The sequence below is a fragment of the Triturus cristatus genome, chromosome 7 (assembly GCF_964204655.1).
Source record: "Triturus cristatus chromosome 7, aTriCri1.1, whole genome shotgun sequence".
Lineage (NCBI taxonomy): Eukaryota > Metazoa > Chordata > Amphibia > Caudata > Salamandridae > Triturus > Triturus cristatus.
Window position 1 is genome coordinate 1,833,511,623 of NC_140590.1, and position 22,486 is coordinate 1,833,534,108.

Sequence of the window (22,486 nt, forward strand, 5' to 3'; positions counted from 1 at the left end):
ACCTCCACTGCGTGCTTTACAGTTTTTGATCACTACCCCCACTTCCATGAGATTAGTGTCGAAGCTATACGGTAAACTGCAAGAGAACATAGTGGGAAACACGAATAAGTCACTGGAAAAATGGAACAATGCGCTGGCTGACCCGCTGACGTTGGAAGAATGGGAGTTGGCCTGCTCTTTGACAGGGTTATTAACACCAAATGGCAATCTACGCATGTTGCATTATAAATATCTACATCAGACCTATTATACACCGGCCAGACTTTACAAATATGGGCTGAGGGACGACTCCCGTTGCTGCCGCAGTGGAGCGGAGGGGGCGGATTTCCTTCACTTGGCCTGGTACTTTGCTGCAGTGGCGGAATACTGGGAAAAGGTCGTGCAGATGATAGGTGCCATGGTGGGTATGGATATTGAATGTTCAGCCCGAACCTGCCTGCTGGGGATTGTGCCTGAATTAAGGTCTACAAAGCGTAAATTTTGTGTGATTGCACTGCTTCTGGCCAAAAGAAGGGTGTCGCTATGTTGGAACAGTGGGCAGGTACCTACAGTAAAAAAATGGATACATGATTTAACGTATTGTAAAGATACTCTAAAAACGTATGAGGAAGAACTTCCTGGGGGGTCGAGACCTAGAGATTATTGGAAGTACTTGATTGACTATTTACAGATGTACCCAGTCGAGTAATTGTGTATTGCAACCCTATTATGGACTATGTGCTATTGATGTTGCATTGGACACTGAATACTGATGCTGATCTGGATGATGGATGCTGTTGTATCATGGCCTGGTTGTTCTTTGTATATTTTATTGTTGGATGTATTTCTAAAATATTAATAAAAAAATAAAAAAATAAAAAAATATGTAAAAAAAAATAAAAAGTCTGCCCTGCCCTATCATCAAGCTATCGCCTATGGCTGTGCGATTATCTCTGGATTTCTAGCGATAATCGCACATTTAGCAGCTATCGCTTGGATTCCTATCGCATTGGAGATAAGCATTGCTGATAGCACGCTATCTCTGCAATAAAATCCAGCGATAGCCGGCGATAATTATCCTCGTGCTAAGCGCGTTTAGCAATAATTATCGCCGGCTGTTGCTGATATGCCCCCATCTGACTTAGCTATTATACCCAATTGAAGGTGGATATTATGGCTAAGTCTGCCCTGCTCTATCATCAACCTATCGCCTTTGGCTGTGCGATTATCGCTGGATTTCCAGTGGTAATCGCACATTTAGCAGCTATCACTTGGATTTTTATCACATTGGAGATAAGCGTTGCTGATAGCACGCTATCTCTGCGATAAAATCCAGCGATAGCCGGCGATAATTATCCTCCGGCTAAGCGCGCTTAGCAATAATTATCATCAGCTATTGCTGTTATGCCCCCACATGCTCTTTGTGCTTTAAGACTCCATTTACACTCTGCTGATGAGGCCCAAATTGGTCCACCATTGTTCCACCATTTGGAAGGGGCCTGACCTGGCAGTTCCTGTTGAAGCAGAACCACGGCTGAATCCTTCCTGAGGTGGCATGGAGGGATGTCCCCCAGGGTAACTACTAGTTCCTGAAATTATCTCAAGCAATCCACTCATCAATTAAATTTTCTAAATTCCTTAGAACCAGGTTGACAGCAGGTAGCTAGTCTATAGCTTGGAATATAGAAGGGAGAATTTTCAATGAGGCGATGGAATCTACAAAATGACCCCACGTTAGGCACAGTATTGCAGGGAAGTAGCTGTTTATAACAGGGCATTTCATTTGCTCTGCCATTTACCTTCAAGGAGGCTAAGAGGAAATCATCCAGACCCTTATCGACAATTGGGCTTCGGAAAAGGACATGTTCACACCCGTTGAGTCTGATATGACCAACTGTGCAGCATATGCCTAAGACTGAACGTTGATTAGCAGATTCTAAATACACTCAGAGTAGTGATGAATGTGTTGCCACCAGAAGATGTTGATTTGGAATAGCAGTAAATTATGCATCCCCACGCCAGCTCACCTCTGCACAGATAGAGGTATGTCCTAAGCCAGAGATAGTCAAACTTTGTTTTTCCTGAACCTCAAATATTAGGTGGCTTTGTCAGTACTACCCTTCAGCTGGTAAGCCCAGATGCTCCAGGGTGAGCATCATGTGATTCACATGAGCCAACAGGATAAGAGGCTTAAAGATAAATTCAATCCCTAAATCCGTGATGTGCACCAAGAATCTTTGGCACTTTGTAGTGTCGATTGGACGTTTTTTCTGACATTATTGATCCACTGGCATGGTTTCTTCTCTGTTGAGTTGTTAAATGCCCCACACTAATAATTTAAGTAGACTCTATGTGTGGTTGCTGCCAACATAAACCAATTTAAACACACTGCACTGTGTTTTGGGTAGGGAGGAAGCACAGTCCAGTTATCTGGTGGTGCGTTTCATGTCCAACAGTCAACAGCGGTGAGGCCGGGACCTGGGTTGTATCAAGTCGCCTTGTCCCAAACAATGTAGTGTTTACCAAGTTTGCAGGGCATGTTGAAATGTGACTGCCATCTCAAGGTGCTGCTCTTATAAGGGTTCATTCAATAAGCATTTGTCATTGATAATTTTCATGCAAGTTTCTCAGGCAGTCCCATTGAAACCTACCCAATATAAACAAACCAATTAAACATCCTGTGACCTGAACAGGTGTTAAAGCAGTGGTCATCAAAATGTGACTATTTTAGTGATATATATATAGGCCAATCTGCACCAGTCTATCCATTTATATAGTCAATAGATCATCAGCCATCATGCATGGTTTTCTGCTGTTTACCTACTTTGGATCAGTTGGTGAATTAAAATTTCATTGCAAGTAGTCTTGATGTAAGGTATTCTATGTGTGTACTACCTTTATGGGGACTTGAACATGCGTACCTTCACACACCATCTCTGTAAGATCTTGAACATCCCAGTAACCACACACTATCACTGTGGGGGCTTTAACATCCCACTAATCACAGACTATCTCTGTGGAGACTTGAACATCCCAATAATAACACACTATCACTGTGGGGACTTGAACCTCCCAATAACCACACTCAATCTCTGTCAGGACTTGAACATCCCAATAATCACACACTATCTCTGTGAGGACTTGAACATCTCAAAATTCACACACTATCTCTGTGCGGACTTGAACATCCCAATAATCACACACTATCTCTGTGGGGACTTGAACAAACGAAATTCACACACTATCTCTGTGGGGACTTGAGCATCCCAATAATCACACACTATCTCTGTAGGGACTTGAACATCACTATAATAACACACTATCTCTGTCAGGACTTGAACATCCCAATAACCACACACTATCTCTGTGGGGACTTGAACATCTCAAAATTCCCACACTATCTCTGTGCGGACTTGAACATCCCAATAATCACACAAAATCTCTGTGGGGACTTGAACATACAAAATTCACACACTATCTCTGTGGGGACTTGAACATACGAAATTCACACACTATCTCTGTGGGGACTTGAACATCACTATAATAACACACTATATCTGTCAGGACTTGAACATCCCAATAACCACACACTATCTCTGTGGGGACTTAAACATCTCAAAATTCACACACTATCTCTGTGCGGACTTGAACATCCCAATAATCACACACAATCTCTGTGGGGACTTGAACATACAAAATTCACACACTATCTCTGTGGGGACTTGAGCATCCCAATAATCACACACTATCTCTGTAGGGACTTGAACATCACTATAATAACACACTATCTCTGTCAGGACTTGAACATCTCAACAACCACACACTATCTCTGTGGGGATTTGAACATACTAATATTCACACACTATCTCTGTGGGGACTTGAATACATTTCTCTTTACACACTATCACTGTATGAACTTGGCAGTGATTATCTCCACACACTGTGAGAAAAGACGTGAGCACCACTGTAATCACAAACTATGATGAGGCTTGAAAATGGCTATAATCACACACTAACTCTGTAAAGACTTGAGTTAAAATCTCTGTGGAGATTTGAACATTATCTCCACACACTCCCTTTGAGGGGACATGAATATACCTACCTTCACCCCCATCTCTGTGAGGTCTTAAACATCCTAATAACCAGAAGTTAGCCTAGTAACCACACACTATCTCAGTGGGGGCCTGAACATCCCAGTATCCACACACTATCCCTGTTGAGACTTAAACATGCCAATAACTACATGTAATCTCTGTGGGGCCTTGAATATCACTATAATCACACCTTACCTTTGTAGGGACTTCAACAAGATTACTTTCATAATCATTTTTTTTGGTCTTGAACATTCTCATAATCATAAACTAACTGTGAGGCACTTGAACATAATTATCTTCACATGCTACCTCTGTGGGGGACTTTCAGCATGGTTTTAGACAGTGTCACTAAAGAGTCTATGATATCTCTATGATCACATATGGGATGTATGATATTACAACGCGGGTTTTTACCACGCGTGCAGTTACATCGCATGCGTTACAACGCATGCTATGTTACAACGCTATGCCATTAGAACGCAAGTCTTTACATCGACTTGCGCTAGATGGCGTGCTGACATTAAAAAAGTGTAATTTACTATTCCAACTCCAGTCCACTTAACAGTAGGGAAGGTGTTGGGATAGTAAACTACACTATTTGTAATGTTAGCACGCCATCTAGCGCAAGTCGATGTACAGACTTGCGTTCTAATGGCATAGCGTTGTAACATCGCATGCGTTGTAACGCATGCGATGTAACTGCACAGCATGGTAATAACCGCGTTGTAATGGCTGTTCCCCCACATATGACCTCAGTATGTATCATCACAGACCATTCCTATGCAAACTTTAACATTACATGTAATTTCTAGAGAGATATAGTCTATTAGCTACTTTGAAATACATTAATATAATCACACTACGTTCTGCTAGACAACATTGATGATCCCATCATTTAATATATCTATGTGATAATCCCTTATCTCTAGACCTGGACAAAAGTTTTACTATGCAGAGTAGTCAAAGTAATTGCAGTAATTTCACATTACACAGCCTGTTTGCAAATTTATGAATAATTTGGCACCAGAATCCTGCCACAGGAGGACAGAAACAACAAATATAGTGAACATGAGTGGCTGCTGTTCGGGTTCCGTTGCATTTCAAACTAATTTCTTAGTAGAAAATGCATCCTAAGGTCCATTTTGAACGCAAGGGTGCATTTTGCGCTCTGAAAAAAGTGCTAAATGCTGGGATATGCTCCTTGCATAATTCAGCAAAAACTTGCTGTAATTTCGTGTAATGACACTGCAGCAAATTATGCGAGTTATTCACACTTCTACTTATCTCTTAAGACATTGAGCAATAAGCAAAGAGTTACAACCAGTTTTAAATTCCCTTCTCTTATCCCGATATATGTTAATTTCTGGGACTTTATTAACACAATTCATCTATTGTCCAACCATGGAATGCATGAAGCCATTGAATCATGAAAAGATTATGATGTCATTTGTATATCTTGCCGATAAATTAAGCATTTAGCCATGTGCCATCACTCTATTCAATAGCAAATGATAATTATAGGACAAGTCCCCACAAATCAAATCAAATCAGGTGTTTGTTAAGCGTGACTACTCACCCGTAAGGGTCTCAAGGTGCTGAGGGGTGTGGGGGGGTTCGCAGGTTCCAGTCCATCAAGGAGGGGGTCTGTCGAAGAGCCAGGTTTTGAGGTTTCTTGCGAAGGTGGGGAGCGATGTTATCTGTCTGAGGTGGAGCAGAAGGTCGTTCCAGGCTCTGGCCGCGCGGAAGGAGCAGGAGCAGCCTCCCGATCTGGTCTTTCTGGTGCGGGGGACCACGGCGTAGGAGAGCTGGGCTGATCATAGGGTCCTTTGGGGTGCGTGGAATTTGTGTCGGCTATTCAGGTATGCTGGTCCGGTGTTGTGGAGGGCCTTGTGAGCTTGGGTCAGCACCTTGAAGGTGACTCTAGCATCGATGGGGAGCCAGTGGAGTGTGCGCAGGTGCTGGGAGATGTGGCAGTGTCTTGGCAGGTTGAGGACTAGTCTTGCGGTGGCTTTTTGGATGTTCTGTTGCTTGCGGGTGAGGTTTTTATTTATTCTGGCATAGAGTGCTTTGCCAAAGTCGAGCCTGCTGGTGACCAGGGCGTGAGTGATGGTCTTTCTGTGTTCGAGGGGGAGCCATTTGAAGGTCTTATGTAGGAGGCGATGGGTGTGGAAGCAGGAAGACGAGACGGAGTTGATCTGGCGGTCCATTTTGAGCTCTGAGTCCAGGATGATTCCCAGGTTGGGTAAGTGATTCGTGGGGGTGGGCGGGCTTCCGAGGGAGCGAGGCCACCAGGTGTCGTTCCAGGCATCTGGGTTTGGGCCCATGATGAGTACTTCCGTTTTGTTGGTGTTTAGTTGTAGGCAGCTGTTTTCATCCATTTGGCGATGGCTTCCATGCCTTCTCGAAAGTTGTGTCTGGCAGTGTTGGGTTCGTTGGATAGGGAGAGGATGAGTTGGGTGTCGTCTGCGTATGACACAATGTTGAGTCTGTAGGTTCTGACGATAGGGTCGAGCGGAGCCATGTAGACGTTGAAGAGTGTAGGGCTGAGGGAGGACCCCTGGGGGACTCCGCAGGTGGTACCTGTAGGGTCCGAGAGGAAAGGGGGGGAGTCTGACCCACTGTGTTCTGCCAGAGAGGAAGGAGCGGATCCAGACGAGGATATTGTCTTGGATCCCTGCGACGTGGAGTCTGCATATTAGGGTGCAGTGAGAGACTGTGTCGAATCCCGCTGAGAGGTCGAGGAGGATGAGGGCTGCTGTTTCTCCTTTGTTCAGTAAGGTACGGATGTCGTCTGTTGCGGCCCAGAGGGCGGTTTCCGTACTGTGTTTTTTTCTGAAGCCGGATTGGGAGGAGTCGAGGATGTTGTGCTCTTCGATGAATGTGGCGAGTTGGCTGTTGATGGCTTTCTCGATTACTTTCGCTGGGAACGGGAGCAGGGAGATGGGTCTGTCGTTTTTGAGGTCGTTGGGGTCCGCCGAGGGTTTCTTCAGGAGTGGGTTGATCTCAGCGTGTTTCCAGTCATCAGGGAATGAGGCGGTTGCCAGGGAGCGGTTGATGGTATGGCAGAGCATGGGTGCGATGATGTCGGCGGCTCTGCTGAAAATGTGGTGGGGGCAGGGGTCCGTGGGGGCCCCGGAGTGGATTGACTTCATCGTCTTCAGTGAGTCTTCTGTGGTGAGGGCTGTCAAGTTGTTGATTGCTGGCTTCAGGGTGTCGGGGTAGTTGGTGAAGGTTCAGTGTTGGTTGTCTTCGTCGAAGTTGTTGTAGATGCTCTTGATTTTGTGGTGGAAAAAGGTGCTGAGTTTGTCGCAGAGGTTTTGTGAGGGAGGGATGTCTGTGGACTCGCTGGTGGGTTGGGCGAACTCCTTGATGATGTTAAAGAGCTCTTTGCTGTTGTGTGAATGAGTGGAGATTCTGTCTTCAATCGCTGTTTTCCTCGTTTTTCTGATGAGTTGGTGGTGAGCGTTGGTGGCGGCTCTGAAGTTGTTGTGGGCTTCTGTGGATTTGGTGTTCCTCCAGGCCTTTTCGAGGCGGTGGCAAGTGCGTCTGGACTCTGGAAGTTCGGTGGTGAACCATCTAGCTTTCTTGGCGTGGGGGTTATTGTTTTTCTTGAGGGGGGATATGGTGTTGGCACTGTTGGAGATCCATCTGTGCATGATTCGGGCTGCGGTGTTGGCGTTGGCGTTTTCTGCGATGGTTGGGGTAGAGTTGTTGAGTGATGAGGTTTGCTGGTCGGCCGTGATTCTGGTCCAGTTTCTTCAATGGTCAGTCCATGGGAGTTTGGTGGTGTGGCTGAAGGTTATGGAGTTCCTATTGTGAAGAGGGGGTCTAAGGGTGTGTCATGCTGAGTGCGTGGGTTCGGTCACGATCTGGCGAAGTCCAATGTTGTGGAGGTTGTCCAGGAGGGATGTCCTGCTGGGGTTCAGTTGGTTGTCGAGGTGGAAGTTGAGGTGTCCCTGTAGGGTGTAGTTGGTGGACGCAATGGCATGCGGCAAGATGATGTCCGTGAGGGAGTTGGCGAAAAGTCCGCGAGGTCAAGGGGTTCGGATGATGAGGGTTCCTCAGAGGGTGGAGGTAGGACTGGCCAGTATCTTGAAGTGAAGGTGTTCCATCAGGTCTGTGGGCTCGTCAGGGAGTGTGCTCAGGCGGAGGGTGGATTTGTGGACGATGGCAATTCCTCCTTCCGGGTGGGTGGGGCGGTCCTTCCTGGAGATCTTGTATCCTTGGGGAATGGCAATGGCGATGTCTGGTCCCGAGGTGGTGTTGGTCCAGGTTTCGCTAAAGAATGCTACGTCTGGGGTCATGCTGTCGAGGAGGTCCCAGATTTCAGTGGTGTGTTGGTGAAGGTATCAGACATTCAGGAGGATGCATTGCAGGGTCTTCGGTTCGGTTGTGTTCTTGCGGGCAGATTGCGCTGGGTCAGTGGTGCTGCAGGTGTGCCGGCAGCGGTGACAGCTGAAGGGTCCGTGGGTGTCGGCTGGCGATGCTAATTTTCTAAGAGTGCCGCTGGGTCGTAGAGTTGGAGGGTGCAGAGATCCAAGGTTCCTGGCGCTGGTCGCAGTCGGGTCGCGGACGGGCACAGACCAGCTTGCATTTGGCGCCGCAATTAAGTAAGGGTCGGGGAGGGCTGAACAGCTGGGAGGCGGGGAGGGGAGCTGGATTGGGCCGGTCGCACTGGTCGTGTTGGGGGGGAGAGGCCACGGGGGCAGCAGCGGTGGGGAAAAATGGGCTGAAAAAGGCAAAAGGAAAAAGTCAAAAAGAGAGAGAAAAGTGCAAGTAAGGCAGCAAAAGTGCAAGAAAGAGTGGAGGAAAGACACAGAGGACACAGGAGAGTGAAAGGGGGAGATTGAGAAGAGGGTACAAAACGAGTGAAAAACGGAGGACAGACACAGAAGGAGAGTGAAGGGGGAGCTTGAAATGAGGGAAAAACAACAGAAAATGGAGGAAAGACCCAGAAGGAGAGTGAAGGGGGGAGATAGAAGTGAGGTAAAAAACGAGTGAAGAGGAAAGAATAAGCGGAGGAAGAGAATGGAGACAGAGGTCCACTGGACCACCAAGGATGAGGTGCAGGTGAAACCTGTGGGTGGAGGAGGGCCTCGAACACCAACGCTCAAGAGTGCAGGAACTTGGGGGAAGGCCTCACTTAATGGTAGAAGTGCGAGGGAGGGCGAGCAATTTCGCTGACAATGAGTCAGTGGTCTTGCTGACCACAAAGATAGTAGCACATAATCAAGTCCCCACAAAAATGGCTCTGTGCGCTTCTTGCAAAGTCATCCTGTGCCCTGGGCACCCCCAACTTTTTGCTGACTGGTGCTGGTGGTAACTGACTGACTGACCCTGGGTTCTGCTTAACCAGGCCCAGGGCCAGTGCTATGCTGAAAGAAACACATTACAATACAGTTAAAACACCTACATACACTAGGGTACACAATGGTATGGTGGGGTACCCCTGTAATTGGCATGGACAGGCGGATTAAAACTACCTAGAAGTCCCTAGTACCCTGGGGCATGGCAGTTTACAGGCCAGCAGCTCTTTTTGCACTTGCATGTGTGCACTGCTGAGACCTGAGGTCAGTTTAAAATCAGCACTGGGTGCCAGGACTGCTTTTGAAAAGTAAATTGTGCCCAAACTCGACTTTGGTGATTGGGGCACTTAAAAATGGATAACCTACAATGTTTTGGCATGTTAGGGACTCCCAGGGTCTCCCCTAGGTATCCCAGGGGTGGGGGGTCAGGTACACTCTTATAAAATTAGTTTTTATATGCCTGGGTAGAATAATATTTCACATTTCACTCCCCACATTGAGGTACAGTGCTACTCAAATTCGACTTTGATGCTAGGAGCACTGTGGAGGGAGGATCTGCAATATTTCTACAGATTCAGAACCCCTAAAGTCTCCCCTAGTTGCACATGGAGTGGGGTTCCTGTAGATATAAGACAAGTACTTATAAAATATGTTTTTGTAAGTCCTGGTGCTGGAAAATGGCCCAATTGCAAATCACCTGTTACATACGTTAACATGGTAGGCAGTTATTGATTAATAACTATGGATAGGAGAGGGCTAGACATGCCATTCAAAGACTTCCCAGAATGGTATTATTAAATCCAACAATCTCAAATTCAAGAATGTATAAGACGTTCTGGTTTGTAAGTCCAAATTCAGCCTTCCAGTGGTCTGCCCTGATTGGTCAGAGTTAAGTGGATTAGCCAGGCTGCCTTGTAGAAGTGATAAAGAGCCCCTGGGATTGACCAGCAATACTGGGAGGGCAGTGTGCTGTTCCATAGGAATGCCAGGCCAGGGGGAGGAGCCGTAACCATGGTCTTCAAAGAGGAGAGAAGAGGCCAGTGTCATTTACATCTCTGAACTTACCACCTCAGGCAGATGGTAGGATTAAGGAAGGTATGAGCAGATGCAGGGGAGAGAGTCTAAGTAAATTAGCCATCCTACGGGTGTGTTTAGCCAGCTCTAACCTCCTTGCTGGAAAATCAGCCATTATGGATTTGGAAGATTTGATGCACTCTGGGACAAATTAATGCCACACTCTACAGGATGTGGTCATTACTTTGAGTAGTTACCCTGCTCTCATTGGTCAGAAGTGACCTACTGCATGACCCAGAGAACTTGGAATAAGTATCTGAGAGGGGCAGAGCCCTCCAGATCTTCTGCTTGAAACTTACTGAAGCAAGAATTGCCCTGTCGAAAAGTTTTGCTGTGCAACGACTGCACCATGCGAAACTACAGCCCTGTGGATTATCTTGCTGAAAAAGAATTAAAGAGTGGACTCCCTGAAAGCTGCAGGTTGAAAGAGCTCATCTGAAACATCACCAACTAAATATACACCTTGGAGAACCATCAGTGGATTTGTAAGGGTTTTGTACCAGTGGATTGTGGGAACTAACGTCCTCAACTTTCAAGGACCATCTTGGAGCTTTCAGACACTTGGAGTAAGTTTGAGACACTTTGGGACCCCTTGAGGAACTTCAGGAAGAAGTTTAGAGAACTTTGGAGCAACTTTGAAAACAAGCTCCAAAGAGGGATCGACTCAACCTCAACCGCGACCTGGCCAAGCCAACCAGGTTCACCCCGCTAAAAGCTCCATCGCTCCAACTTCCAGAGATTGACCAGGACTAGAAGAAATCAGAAGCCGGCGAACCCTCACCAGATCTGGCTACATGAGGAGCATCGAGAGACCCCGCGAGAAAAAGCTCCAGAAAAGTTTCTACGTCCGCTCGTAGAAAAGGTGACCTGGAGCAACCGCGAGAGCCAACCCGCCTGCCTTCCATCGCGTGCCGGCCTGGATTCCTGTCTTGCCCCGGTGAAGCGATCTTGAGAATTTTTCTAAGTCCGCTGCAGGGAAGTTGATCGGGACCTCGTCACAAGTCAAGCCGGCGAACCCTCACCGAATCCAAACTGACTGGGAGCTTAGAGGACCCTCTGGAAGAAAAGCTCCAGAAAAGTTTCTAAGTGTGAAGGTAAAAACTGAGACTGGGACCTGCCGCAAGTTGTAGCTGCCCCGGGCTCCATCGCGGTTGGCCTGAAACTTTGACTTTGCCCCCGTCTATCACGAGCAGGTATCACAATAAACTTCTAAGTGCTATATTTTATTAAATCTTTGAAAATTCAAATCTCCGGTTCCCTACATTGGATTTTTGTTGTTTTGGTGTCAGTTTAAAGATAGACATAGTTCCTATGTTTATAAATTGGTGTTGGATTTTTATTATGTGTTGTGTCTTAATTATTTACTGAATTGGTGTTTTTAAATGCTTTACATACCTGTCTTTGAAGTTAAGCCTTTCTCCTCGCGGCCACGTTACCAAGGGTTGAGCATATGAATAATTTTCTAAGACCTATGCTGAGTCCTATCATGTGTTAGTGGCCTTATTGCCAGTGGCAAACCTACATTTGCCCCTACCAATAACCCACTTTTCAACAGCGTGTGATTAAATAACATCATATTTGTACATTTGAAGCAGGCTCCTGTATTATGATTTTTCCATTATTCGTAAATTTTTGAAACATTGGGAAAGGTTAGTCCCCACAAGGCAGGTATACACACATAGTCCCCAAATGGATGGTAGCACATGTATGTGTGTGCGCACTCACGGATGCTGCTAATTTTTTATTGTTTTTACATTAGTTGTCTTTGAATGATACTTTTCACCATCGCATTATTTTCAGAATAACTGACCATGATGATAGCTACCTACTATGTACTATTCGATGTTATTATGTGCCATGATCAAAAATCCCATATTTGACTCTGATGGGTTGTGGCACAGTTGAACCATTCAGCAACAAATGGTCCACTGTGACATAGCAAATGCAAATGCACAGGTGATAAAGGAGTTCTTTGAGGGTTGCCTTTTATGTGCACGGGTGTATTCCCTACATAAATAAGTGAATGCCAGAGCATCCTTAGATGACATAAAATAATTCCGGGGAGATACGTATTTTGGGCCCCCACATGTGCAACCTGGAATCCGGTAGCAAGGGCAGGTGTATTGAGCCTGTTCCTTCTACAGAGTACCACAACATGTTTTCATGTATTAGTCCTAGACAGAAAGGGGAAAGCTTGATGCTAGGGGTAATCCAGTTCAAACAGTACCCACAATGCACTGCACGTAGGCTACTTCCAATGTGCCCCTCAAAAACAATTAATGAACTGGAATAAAAGTAGCCCATTAGATAATAGATCATAGTGGGACATTGAAAAACAGGGCCAATTTACAACAACACTGAGAAGAGAGTTCTACATTGCAGCAATCACACTGTCTTCAGTCTGCACATGAAGCAGCGTAGTATGTATCGCGCTGGAGGAAGACACACACATGGGCCACGGGTGTCCAATTGGCCCGTGTGTGTGTCTTCCTGCAGCGCGATACATGCTACGCTGCTTCATGCCTGCAGTCGCGAGTTGCGTGACCATTGTTAGCAGTCTCTGCATTTGGTGGGATATTATCCTATTCCCCGGCAAGCCTGGCAAGGCTGCACCTCGCATTATGCAACACAGAAATATCTAACAACTGCGAGTGGGACACACCTCTGATTGTGAACCCGAAACAGCAGGGCCCGTCCCTATCAACACAACGTAGGGATCCACCCACCGGCAGCACACATTATTATATCCTTACCACAGATTTTGCCGGTCTCCAAACCAGTTACACTGTGTTCTCTCACAGTTCATCAGTTTTACTTTCAAAAATAGAGGACCTCTACATATCATATGAGGTTTGTTTATTCTCATGGCTACCTGATGAAGGCATAACGCCGAAACGCGTGGAGGACACGAATTTCGTCAGCCGTGGCAATCAAAAAGTTTTTATCTGCAACAATGTATTTCTATATTGAACTGCAATGATTTCTGTGCGCCGTTCATGCTCCACTTGAAACCATACACCATTCGCATTCTCTATTTTTATGTCATTTAAATTAAATGTATAGAAACAGTTATAGTAGGAACGAATGAGTGAGTATGACTGAGAAGTGTAAGTAGAGGCAATAGATCTACATCATGCTTGATATCTGTTCAAGTCTTATGAATGACATTGTGATATCTGTTTTATTTATATTTTCTTATTTGTAAAAATAACTTTTCAAAAAAACAAAACATTGTTAAATAAATGAAATATATATTTTTGATACTTACCTGGTTGATTATAGATTTGTCTTGCAAATTTATAGGTCCACCTTATTGTAATTGTATTTCCTAAATGTTTTTCTCTCAACAGAGTAGGGGAAAAACAGACCAGGTTCCGTCACCCTAATTTCGAAAAGTGACCGCACATAGTATATATTCAAAGCTTTATTCGAGGAATATACTAATAAAAGCACAAACATACATTTAAAATACATCACATTAACATTTGTCCTATTTATACATACTTTTAAAACAGTTGTGCGTACATAAACAATAAAACTCTTTGGTGTACATTTACACAGAAATCACTTGATACCCCAGTTATATTACATTAATAGAAATTGCCCTCCGTCTAATGGACCATGCCCACCCCAGATACTTTGCTGTTCCTAGAACAATAGGCATATCAGTGGCGGTGCAAATAATTCGTAGCGCCTCAACACCCCTGGATGTCCCTAGATTTCTACAAACAGGAGCTAACCAAACTCTTCTCGGGTGGCATAAGCTTTACACGAGAATAGAAAGTGACCTATATTTTCCTCAGTTGCACCACAAACCGGGCAGAACGAGGTGGTTGAACTCCTCCACCTACCCGTCAGTGATCTCAGAGGAAGGGCACCTGATCTTAACTGGAAGAAAAGCTTCCTATCCACTGGGTAAGTACTACTGTCCCAGTATAGTTCCAATGCAGGACACAGTTTGATTTCTAAGAAACGCCCCGCCATTGTGTCTGATCTCGTTCTACTCCAGAGTCTGCCATCTATCCAATCCCAATATAAGCTTTTAATTATGTTTTTGCTTGGAAAGGGTTCCCCAGATGGATTATCCCATAAATTGGAGAGGCCGAGGTCACCTAAAGCAGTCCTAAGATTTTTTAACCAGACTATTTTATGAAAGGTGTCAGCTTTAATTATGGCAAGGAACCCCTCTGCATAATGCCGTATCTCTGGGGTAGTCCAGAGGTGTCTCCAATAGAGAATCAGGCGCAATCGCGCTCGGTCGCTAACTGATCTTCTCCCTAAATCAAGACCAAGCGGGATTAGTGGTGTACTCTGAGGGAGACCCGTAATTCCCCTGAGGAACCTATTCTCCGATATTTGCAAGGGGAGAAGCCTCTCGAAACCCCACAGCTCAGCCCCATATAGGGCAGACCCAATAGCCTTGGCATCATATACTGCCAGGACTGGTTTTATAGGCTTTGATTTAGACTTTTTGTGTTCCACCCGAAGTGCCCCCAAAATCTGTTGATGCCTCAGGACCGCCTTTTCTATATGTTGGGAACATTTTAGATTGTTTGCTATCTGCACCCCAAGGTAGGTAAATACAGTAACCACCTCAAGCTCACAATTGTTCAGAAGTATTTTAGGCCGGGGTCTACGTTTTGGTGAGAAGGCCATCAGCTTGGTCTTGCCCACGTTAACTTCCAGGCCATGTTCCCCACAGAAAAGATCGATGATGTTTAAAGCTCGCTGCAAGCCAGCCGGTGTTTTGGATAAAATCAGCGTATCGTCGGCGAACATCAGGATCGGAACCCTGAGGCCCGCCAACGAAGGTGCATCGACACTGGCATCCAGCATCCGAGCCACAATTCCGTTAATAAATAGGGAAAAAAGCAGGGGGGCCATAGCACACCCCTGTCGTACTCCGCGTTCAATCGGAAAGTCGGCAGATGATTCACCATTCATACCCCACTAAACTTTGGCGAAGTTACACTCATGCAACCTCATTATCAGGGTGAGTAACTCAGCCGGAAGGCCTATTTCGCTCAGAACTGCCCAGAGCTTTCTCCTTGGGACCAGGTCGAAGGCAGCCCGCAAGTCGACAAAGGCAACATACAGGCTGCCCTCGCCGAGCACCACCGTCCCCCACTGCAGCAGAGCAAAGCAAAACACCTGGTCAACTGTGCATGTAGCCCGCCGAAAACCAGCCTGATAAGGGGACAGGGCGTTGTTCTCGTCTACCCAATCCATTAGTAGGTTTACCACCATTCTCCCTACCACTTTTTGGATAGTGGCAATCAAACTTATCGGCCTATAATTGGCCGGGAGGGACCGATCCCCTTTTTTATATATGGGTATAATATTTGCTCCCTTCCATAACTCTGGGACTGCCGTTCCCTTCGCAATAGCGTTTCCCAAAAGGAATACATACCTAACCCACCTCGCCTTATCGTTTATGAAAACATCAGAGGGTATCCCATCTAGACCCGGGGCCCTTCCCCCTTGGGCAGTGCATATTGCAACTTCAGTTTCTTTAGGGGAAAATAAATTCCCAGTGGGGAATACAGCTGAAATTACTTCCACATCCTTAAACTCGGTAGTCTCAGCATATTGGGGTTTGAAATAATCCACCCAGGCACCCTCAGCGACATTATTGTCGGGTTTATTTGGAGTTCCACCTCTACCCCACTTGACAATATTCCAGAATAACCTGGAATCCTTAGCCCCCGAGGCATCCTTTAGTTCTGCCCAATACTTTTCGTCCCATGTTTTTTTTGCTAGCGATACGCTAACCTTGTAGTGCTTCCTAGCCTCGCTAATCGCTGCCCTGTCCCTATTCCTGATTGCTCTTCCCAAGCTTAACCTCGCTTCCCTGCACTGATGATTAAACCACCTAGCTGGTTTGGTTGGTTGTTTCCTATTTATCTTGCGGGACCTCAAGAAATGCGGTTTTAAAAGGGAAAAGAGCTTGTTGTGTATGTCCGTTATTTCCCTAGAACCTGGGATTACGGGGTTTGCAGCCTCCATAGCAGCGATTGCAGTATCCACCTCGGAACTTATAAAGTCCATAGATTCTGCATTCGCCAATACACTCGACCAGTTAAGTCTGCACATGTCATTAGCCATGTTAGGCATTGGGCCGTCAATTAATTGAGGGTTCCCTGATATGGCCATCCACCAGTTATGGGTCACGCAGAGGGGATTGTGGTCACTTTCCAGTCTACCCTCGATTTTCATGTCGCATACCAACTGCCACAAATTGAGGCTGCAAAGGACATAGTCTATCCGACTTTGGTTATGACCATTTTCGAATGTACAGGCACCTTCCCTATCGCCCTTCGTCCTCCCATTTAGGGCTCTCAACCCATGTTCCAGGCAAATGGCATTCAGTTGTAATATATCTTTCATCCACCGCTTAACAGGAGCCATTGCGTATCCTCCTCTTGCCCTAGGGGATCATCCGAACTATCCAATGGTTCGAAAGTCCTCTTTAGGTCACCAGCTACTACAACTTTGTTACCCAGGGACTGCGATTCCAAAAAAGTGGACAAAGCCTCTAGAATGGGTGAACTCCCAGTGGTACTGCCCCTGGCATAGATGTTGTATATATCTATCCCTCCCCACTTTTCTGAGGCTATTCTTAGCATTTGGATGTCCTTACAACCCAGATCCACCACTTTGATTGTTATTTGAAGACATTGCCTTACCCAGAATGTAAGGCCTCCCATCGGTCAACCCCTAGCGCCTCTACTGGCCGGGATTGAAAAATTTAAGTAGCCAGGAAGAAATATAGGGTCGCAAGCCCATGTCTCCTGAAATAAACAAACTTCAAAGCCATTGACGAAATCCATCCAGTTTTGGGACATCAGCTTGCTACTCAACCCCGCGATGTTCCATGAAAAAAACTTCCCTAAACTGGGGCCGTCCATGGGTACTGCTTCTACACAGGACATCCCAAAGTCGTTTGTTAAGATTCCGTCATACCCCTCCCTCTCTCGGATGGTATACTCAGTGTTGTGATCAACCTCCTAGGTGCCAACAGTGCTAAGTGTAATTAGTTCCTCATTTTCAGAGTCCCCAGAAATTGGAATACACTCCCCACATGTTTCCTCCAAAATCACAGTCTCCCAACCAGTTCTCATTTCATTTGATTCCACATTTTTAGTCAAAACAGTTAACACAGGCTTCCCACATATATCCCAACGGGTCATGCCTTCCCTACTGTTCGTGGAATAATCGGAATTTGGTCAATGAACCCACCCCGGATCTTTCATCACTTCAAAACGATTGTACGTTGGTCCATTATAAAAGTTGCCCCGTTGTAAGGGTACAGTGAAAGGAACAAACCCTGGGGAGGGGAGATTGCTATAGCAACCAAATTCACTGGTCATACCAAATTGAACACCTGTTGGTCTTGGATAAAAGAATGTGAGATCAACAACACCAATTCCACCACTGCTTGTGCCCCAATTTTGCTTCGTAATCAGACGTGCCACCCTAGGATCTTGGAAATTAACAACTATACACTCCCCCCCCAAGTGCTTAGGAGTACAACCTATCCAGTCTGTCCTTCTCACTCCAATAATCAGCCCGTCCACTTCCCCGGGCAGTGGTCTATTTGCCTTTAACCAGTGCATTACCTTGTTTTTTGGCATCTGGAAGGATTCTCTTTGCCCGGCCAACAAAGGTGGTACATTAGTGAGGACAGCCACGAAAGGATAAGAATCTGGGGTGAGATTCATAGGAGGTATCCTACGGGGTGCCTTCATCGGGAGGGTGTTAGGCAGGCTAATGGCAGGAGCAGCAGGACGGGATGTTGGAATACTTGGTGGTGGTTGGGAACTATTCAATACAGTGTTATTAGTTTTGGAACTGTCTTTGTTACCCCTAACAGGAACGCCAAGACGGGGTGTTGAAATGCTTGGTGAGGGTTGGGAACCATTAGATACAGGATTGCCACTTTTGGAGCTATCTTTATTACCCATAGCTACAGTATCAGGCAGCTTGATTTTTTTAGTGGTATTACTACTTGGACGGTCTGACAAATCTAAATTAGTCTTGGGGATTTGTCCCTTCGACTGAGGCCTACTTGCAATGCTGACTACGGGGGGGGAGGAGGCTCAGCGATGGACACACCATTTGCCTGGCCATTTGGTTTCAGAAAATTGATGCTATCCCCCGTCCTAGGGTGGGACTTGATTAGGGATTTGGTGGAAAAAAAGTTATCTAGAGTAGCCTGCTCGAAATGATCTAACCGATCCGCTAATTTTTTAACTCGTTCCTCAATAGGAGTCAGGAGAGACCTCATCAGCCTCTCCAACTCGAGGAGCAGGAGTGGAGCAGAAGATAAGGTCCCAGCCAATACTATCGCTGAGGGGTCATTCATGTTAGATACAGGACTAGCCGGAACAACTCCGTCCTTGACAATCTTAACCCCACCAGAGCCAGCCCCAATAGGCTCGCAGGAAGGGCGCAGGCATATTCCAACCTTCCTTATTTTTTCCGGATCTTTGGGAAGATAGCACTTCTTCGGGGCAGCACTTCTTTTGTTACTTGGTTTAGTTTTAACCACGTGAGTTGGCACACTCGGTTGGGCAGTGTTCACCTGCCCTGTAGGTAAGCCAGTTGGTATAGTGGACGAGGTAGAAGGCAAAATGGGCACGTCGTGACCCACAGACGAGCCAGCCAACAGCTCTGGTGAAGGGGGAAAAGCATAAGTCGTTTCCAGTACAGCTGGCAGGGTTAGGGATGACAGGGGAGGAACCAATGCCGGGAAACCCTGAGGTGGCCGTTTCTCCAAAGGAATTTTAAGGAGTTCAATAGATTACCTACGCTCGGTGCGCCTCTCCGCCAAAGCGATCTCTTTGTCAATAGCTTGGGTTACCTGACTAAAGTATTTGTCTAGAGGACCCAAGATGGCAGACCCCACCTCGGCCTGAGTAGAGATCTGGGCAGTGGTATTTGAAGGAGAAAACATACTTTGCAGCCAACGAGCTTTAAAAAGAACAATACTTTATAAGCAAACACCAGAGATCTCTAGATACAGGGAATATACTGTAACAAGTAGTCAGAAGGCGCAATGTCAAAGAGCGGGCCCAGCCCAGCCTCCTTCAGCCCCTGATGGCCACAGACGGTCCCGCCCTTGTCCCGGGCTTCTCCCAGGACGCTCCCGCGCGCTCACGCGCAGCGGAAGTAAGCACCACTGTTATGGGTCAGACGTGACACGCAGGGGGCGGGGCTGACAGGGAGAGCGGGCCAGGTGTTCTCAATCGGCCAGGCAGGGACTCCTGGGAAACAGAGTCCCTGCAGAAACGCTCGCAGCCCTGCCCAAAAGCCCCAGCACAACACAGACTGCACAGCCTCTCCACAGATTCCCCAGCGGCAATTCCGGCGAACAGTGGGCTCAGAGACAGTACAACAGCCCAAGGCCAAGAGTCCAGGAGCAAGGGTCCGTCAGACGCACTTTCAAATCAACAAGGGACCGCACATAGTGTGGTTGGAAACATCAATTTTCCATTGGAAGCTTTTGCGGTGGGCTGTAAACGCCCGCAACACAAGCTCCCATTGGAAAATTCCACATGGGGCAGGGATGTTGAGGGCAGTTCTATGTGTGAAGGGCCAGGGGGAAGAGGGCCCTGCTAGGGCCCCCAAAGTCGCTTTCCAACAGCCAATTCATGTCAGAAAGGCCGGCATGGATTGGTTTCGGAAACCGACAATGTAATCCTTGCAGGCAAGCCCAGCTGCGCCATCATTGAAGGGAATACTATTCTGCTCCTCTTCTGACAGGCTCACACAGCCCTTCCGAAGAGGAGCGGAATCCCTATGTGGTTTTCTCTACGACCACCGTAATCAAAATACAGCAATCAGATGGAAACCTCAGGATGTAGGGCAGAGTACCTCAAACTGTTGATCCGAAGTTCTCCACCCGACATCCAAATCGGGCCCCTAGCCACAAAATATACTTTACAGGGACAGAATAGACACAGACTCCACCAGAAACAACCAAAAAATCACCAAACTCATATAGAACTCCTCACATCACCAGCACCAACCAACAGACACCGACAGGAAGTGAAGCAACATTTACACTTCCTTGAATGCAGACCCACCCATTGCATCATTTCCTGAGCGTGACAGGCAGAAGCTCGCCATTTACTTTTGAGTTTTCTGACACATTGCTACTCCAATGTATATTACGTGATGTACTACTCTCTCCCAAACGACGCTCTATGAGTGTGCCCACACAGTAGCCGATATATCGCACGGCGAATAGCAATGCAACTCATAAGTTTCCTACGAAGTAGCCTATATAGCGCACCGCACATAGTCACGCAATAGCATCTATGCAGCAACGCAAAGGGCCATGCAATGGCCAATATATATGGATGCATGAATATGTTGCCCATCTACAGTAACCTAATATTCTGAAAAATAACGGTAATTTAATTTAATATAATTAAACTAATACAATAATTTGAAAAGTAAGGTAATAATACTGTAGCTCTGCTTGCCTTTTGTTCTATGTTTAAAATGAAAATATAGTGTGAATTTATCATAATATTTAATAAATTAATATTTTTACCAAAGTTTTGAATGTTTAGTAAACATTTTTAGTTTTCCCTATACTTTGCCATACAGAGATCCCCACCTCAACTGCAGAGTCTCCATAAGATGAAGTATATGGAAAATAAAAAAAGCTTATTTGTACATTTTTTGGGTTAAATTATTGCAAATTAACTTTATATTCTTTTCAATGTAGAATTAAAGAAACAACAAATTCATTTAAATATAATAAATTAAGTTACAACTAATATTTCTGAAGTACAAAAATAATACATCCCCACCTAAAGTAAAACATTATGGGGCCCATTAGAATGGCGGGCGGACTTTAGTCCGCCCACCACCCTAGGGGTGCTGGGAGCAGCCGCCAGTGGTGCGGCGGTCCCGCACCTGCAATTAGGATGCCACCGCCACTGTGGCAGTGGCATCCTCCATTCCCAGCATTGAGGCGGGCGGTGCTCACAGCACCGCCCGCCACAATGCTGCAAATGCACTGTGTGTATTGTCATGCACAAGGTGACAGGCACCGCGAGGTGCCTGCCACCATGTCCATGACAATGCAGGGGGGTACCATAGGTACCCCCCTGTGCACCCCCCGAACACCCTGGGGGCCCGCAGCTGGCCCCCAAAGACCAAACCGCCTGCCTTTCCATGGCGGAGTCTCCGCCATGGAAAGGCAGTTCACCGCCGCAATGATAATATGGATGGTGGGGCCTGCAAGGCACCGCCACCATATTCCTGGGCCTTTCCCCCCTGTAGGCAATCGTGCGGATCGTAATGTGGCGGGAGGGAAAAGTCATGCGGACGGTGGATTTTAGCGGGCGGATTGCCACCGCCATTCGGGCAGTGGCGATCCGCCCTCTGTCCTAATGACCCCCTAAATGTCTTATTATCATTATTAATTATTAAAGGTTACAGATTACAGGATTCATTTAAATATTTTTTTACAGTTTATTACAATTTAACACGCATTACTTTTTCAATTAAAAATAATATTTTCTAAGATATTTTTTATTAAATAATAAATATGTTGTATTTGTTAGAATTTTTTTCATTAAATGATATTTATTTATATTTTTAACTATTTCAATGTATTTAATTTAACATTATTTCCCATGAAGTTTTATTTATCGTTCCTCCCCCAATGATTTCTTTGGGAGTGTGTGGCAGTACTGGTGGTTGCCCATATTGGATGCTGTATTTACTTGAGCTCTGAGCTGTAGTAATTGACTATCATTTTGTTTCCGTTTTTGGATGTAGTAACTTTAGAAGGACAATTTGTGAACAGCGACGAGTTTCAGTTTTTTGTGGGGGAGTGCGTGTCCCTCAGAAAACCCTCTCTAAACCCCTCTTTACTGGTCCCTTATCCTCATCCCATTAGCTGTAAGAGCCCCCCATTTTTCAACCACTCCCCTCTGTCCTTCCCACAATTACTACTAAAATGTGTACGTCTGTGTGTAGGGACTGCGCAGCTGGGGCAGAGATATCCGTAAA

General features: G+C 46.0%; 1 gene segment (V, D, J or C); it reads left to right on the forward strand.

The window, feature by feature from the left end:
- The window catches only part of LOC146813330 (T cell receptor beta constant 2-like), a 934,578-nt gene that overhangs the window by 837,075 nt on the left and 75,017 nt on the right, over positions 1–22,486 (forward strand).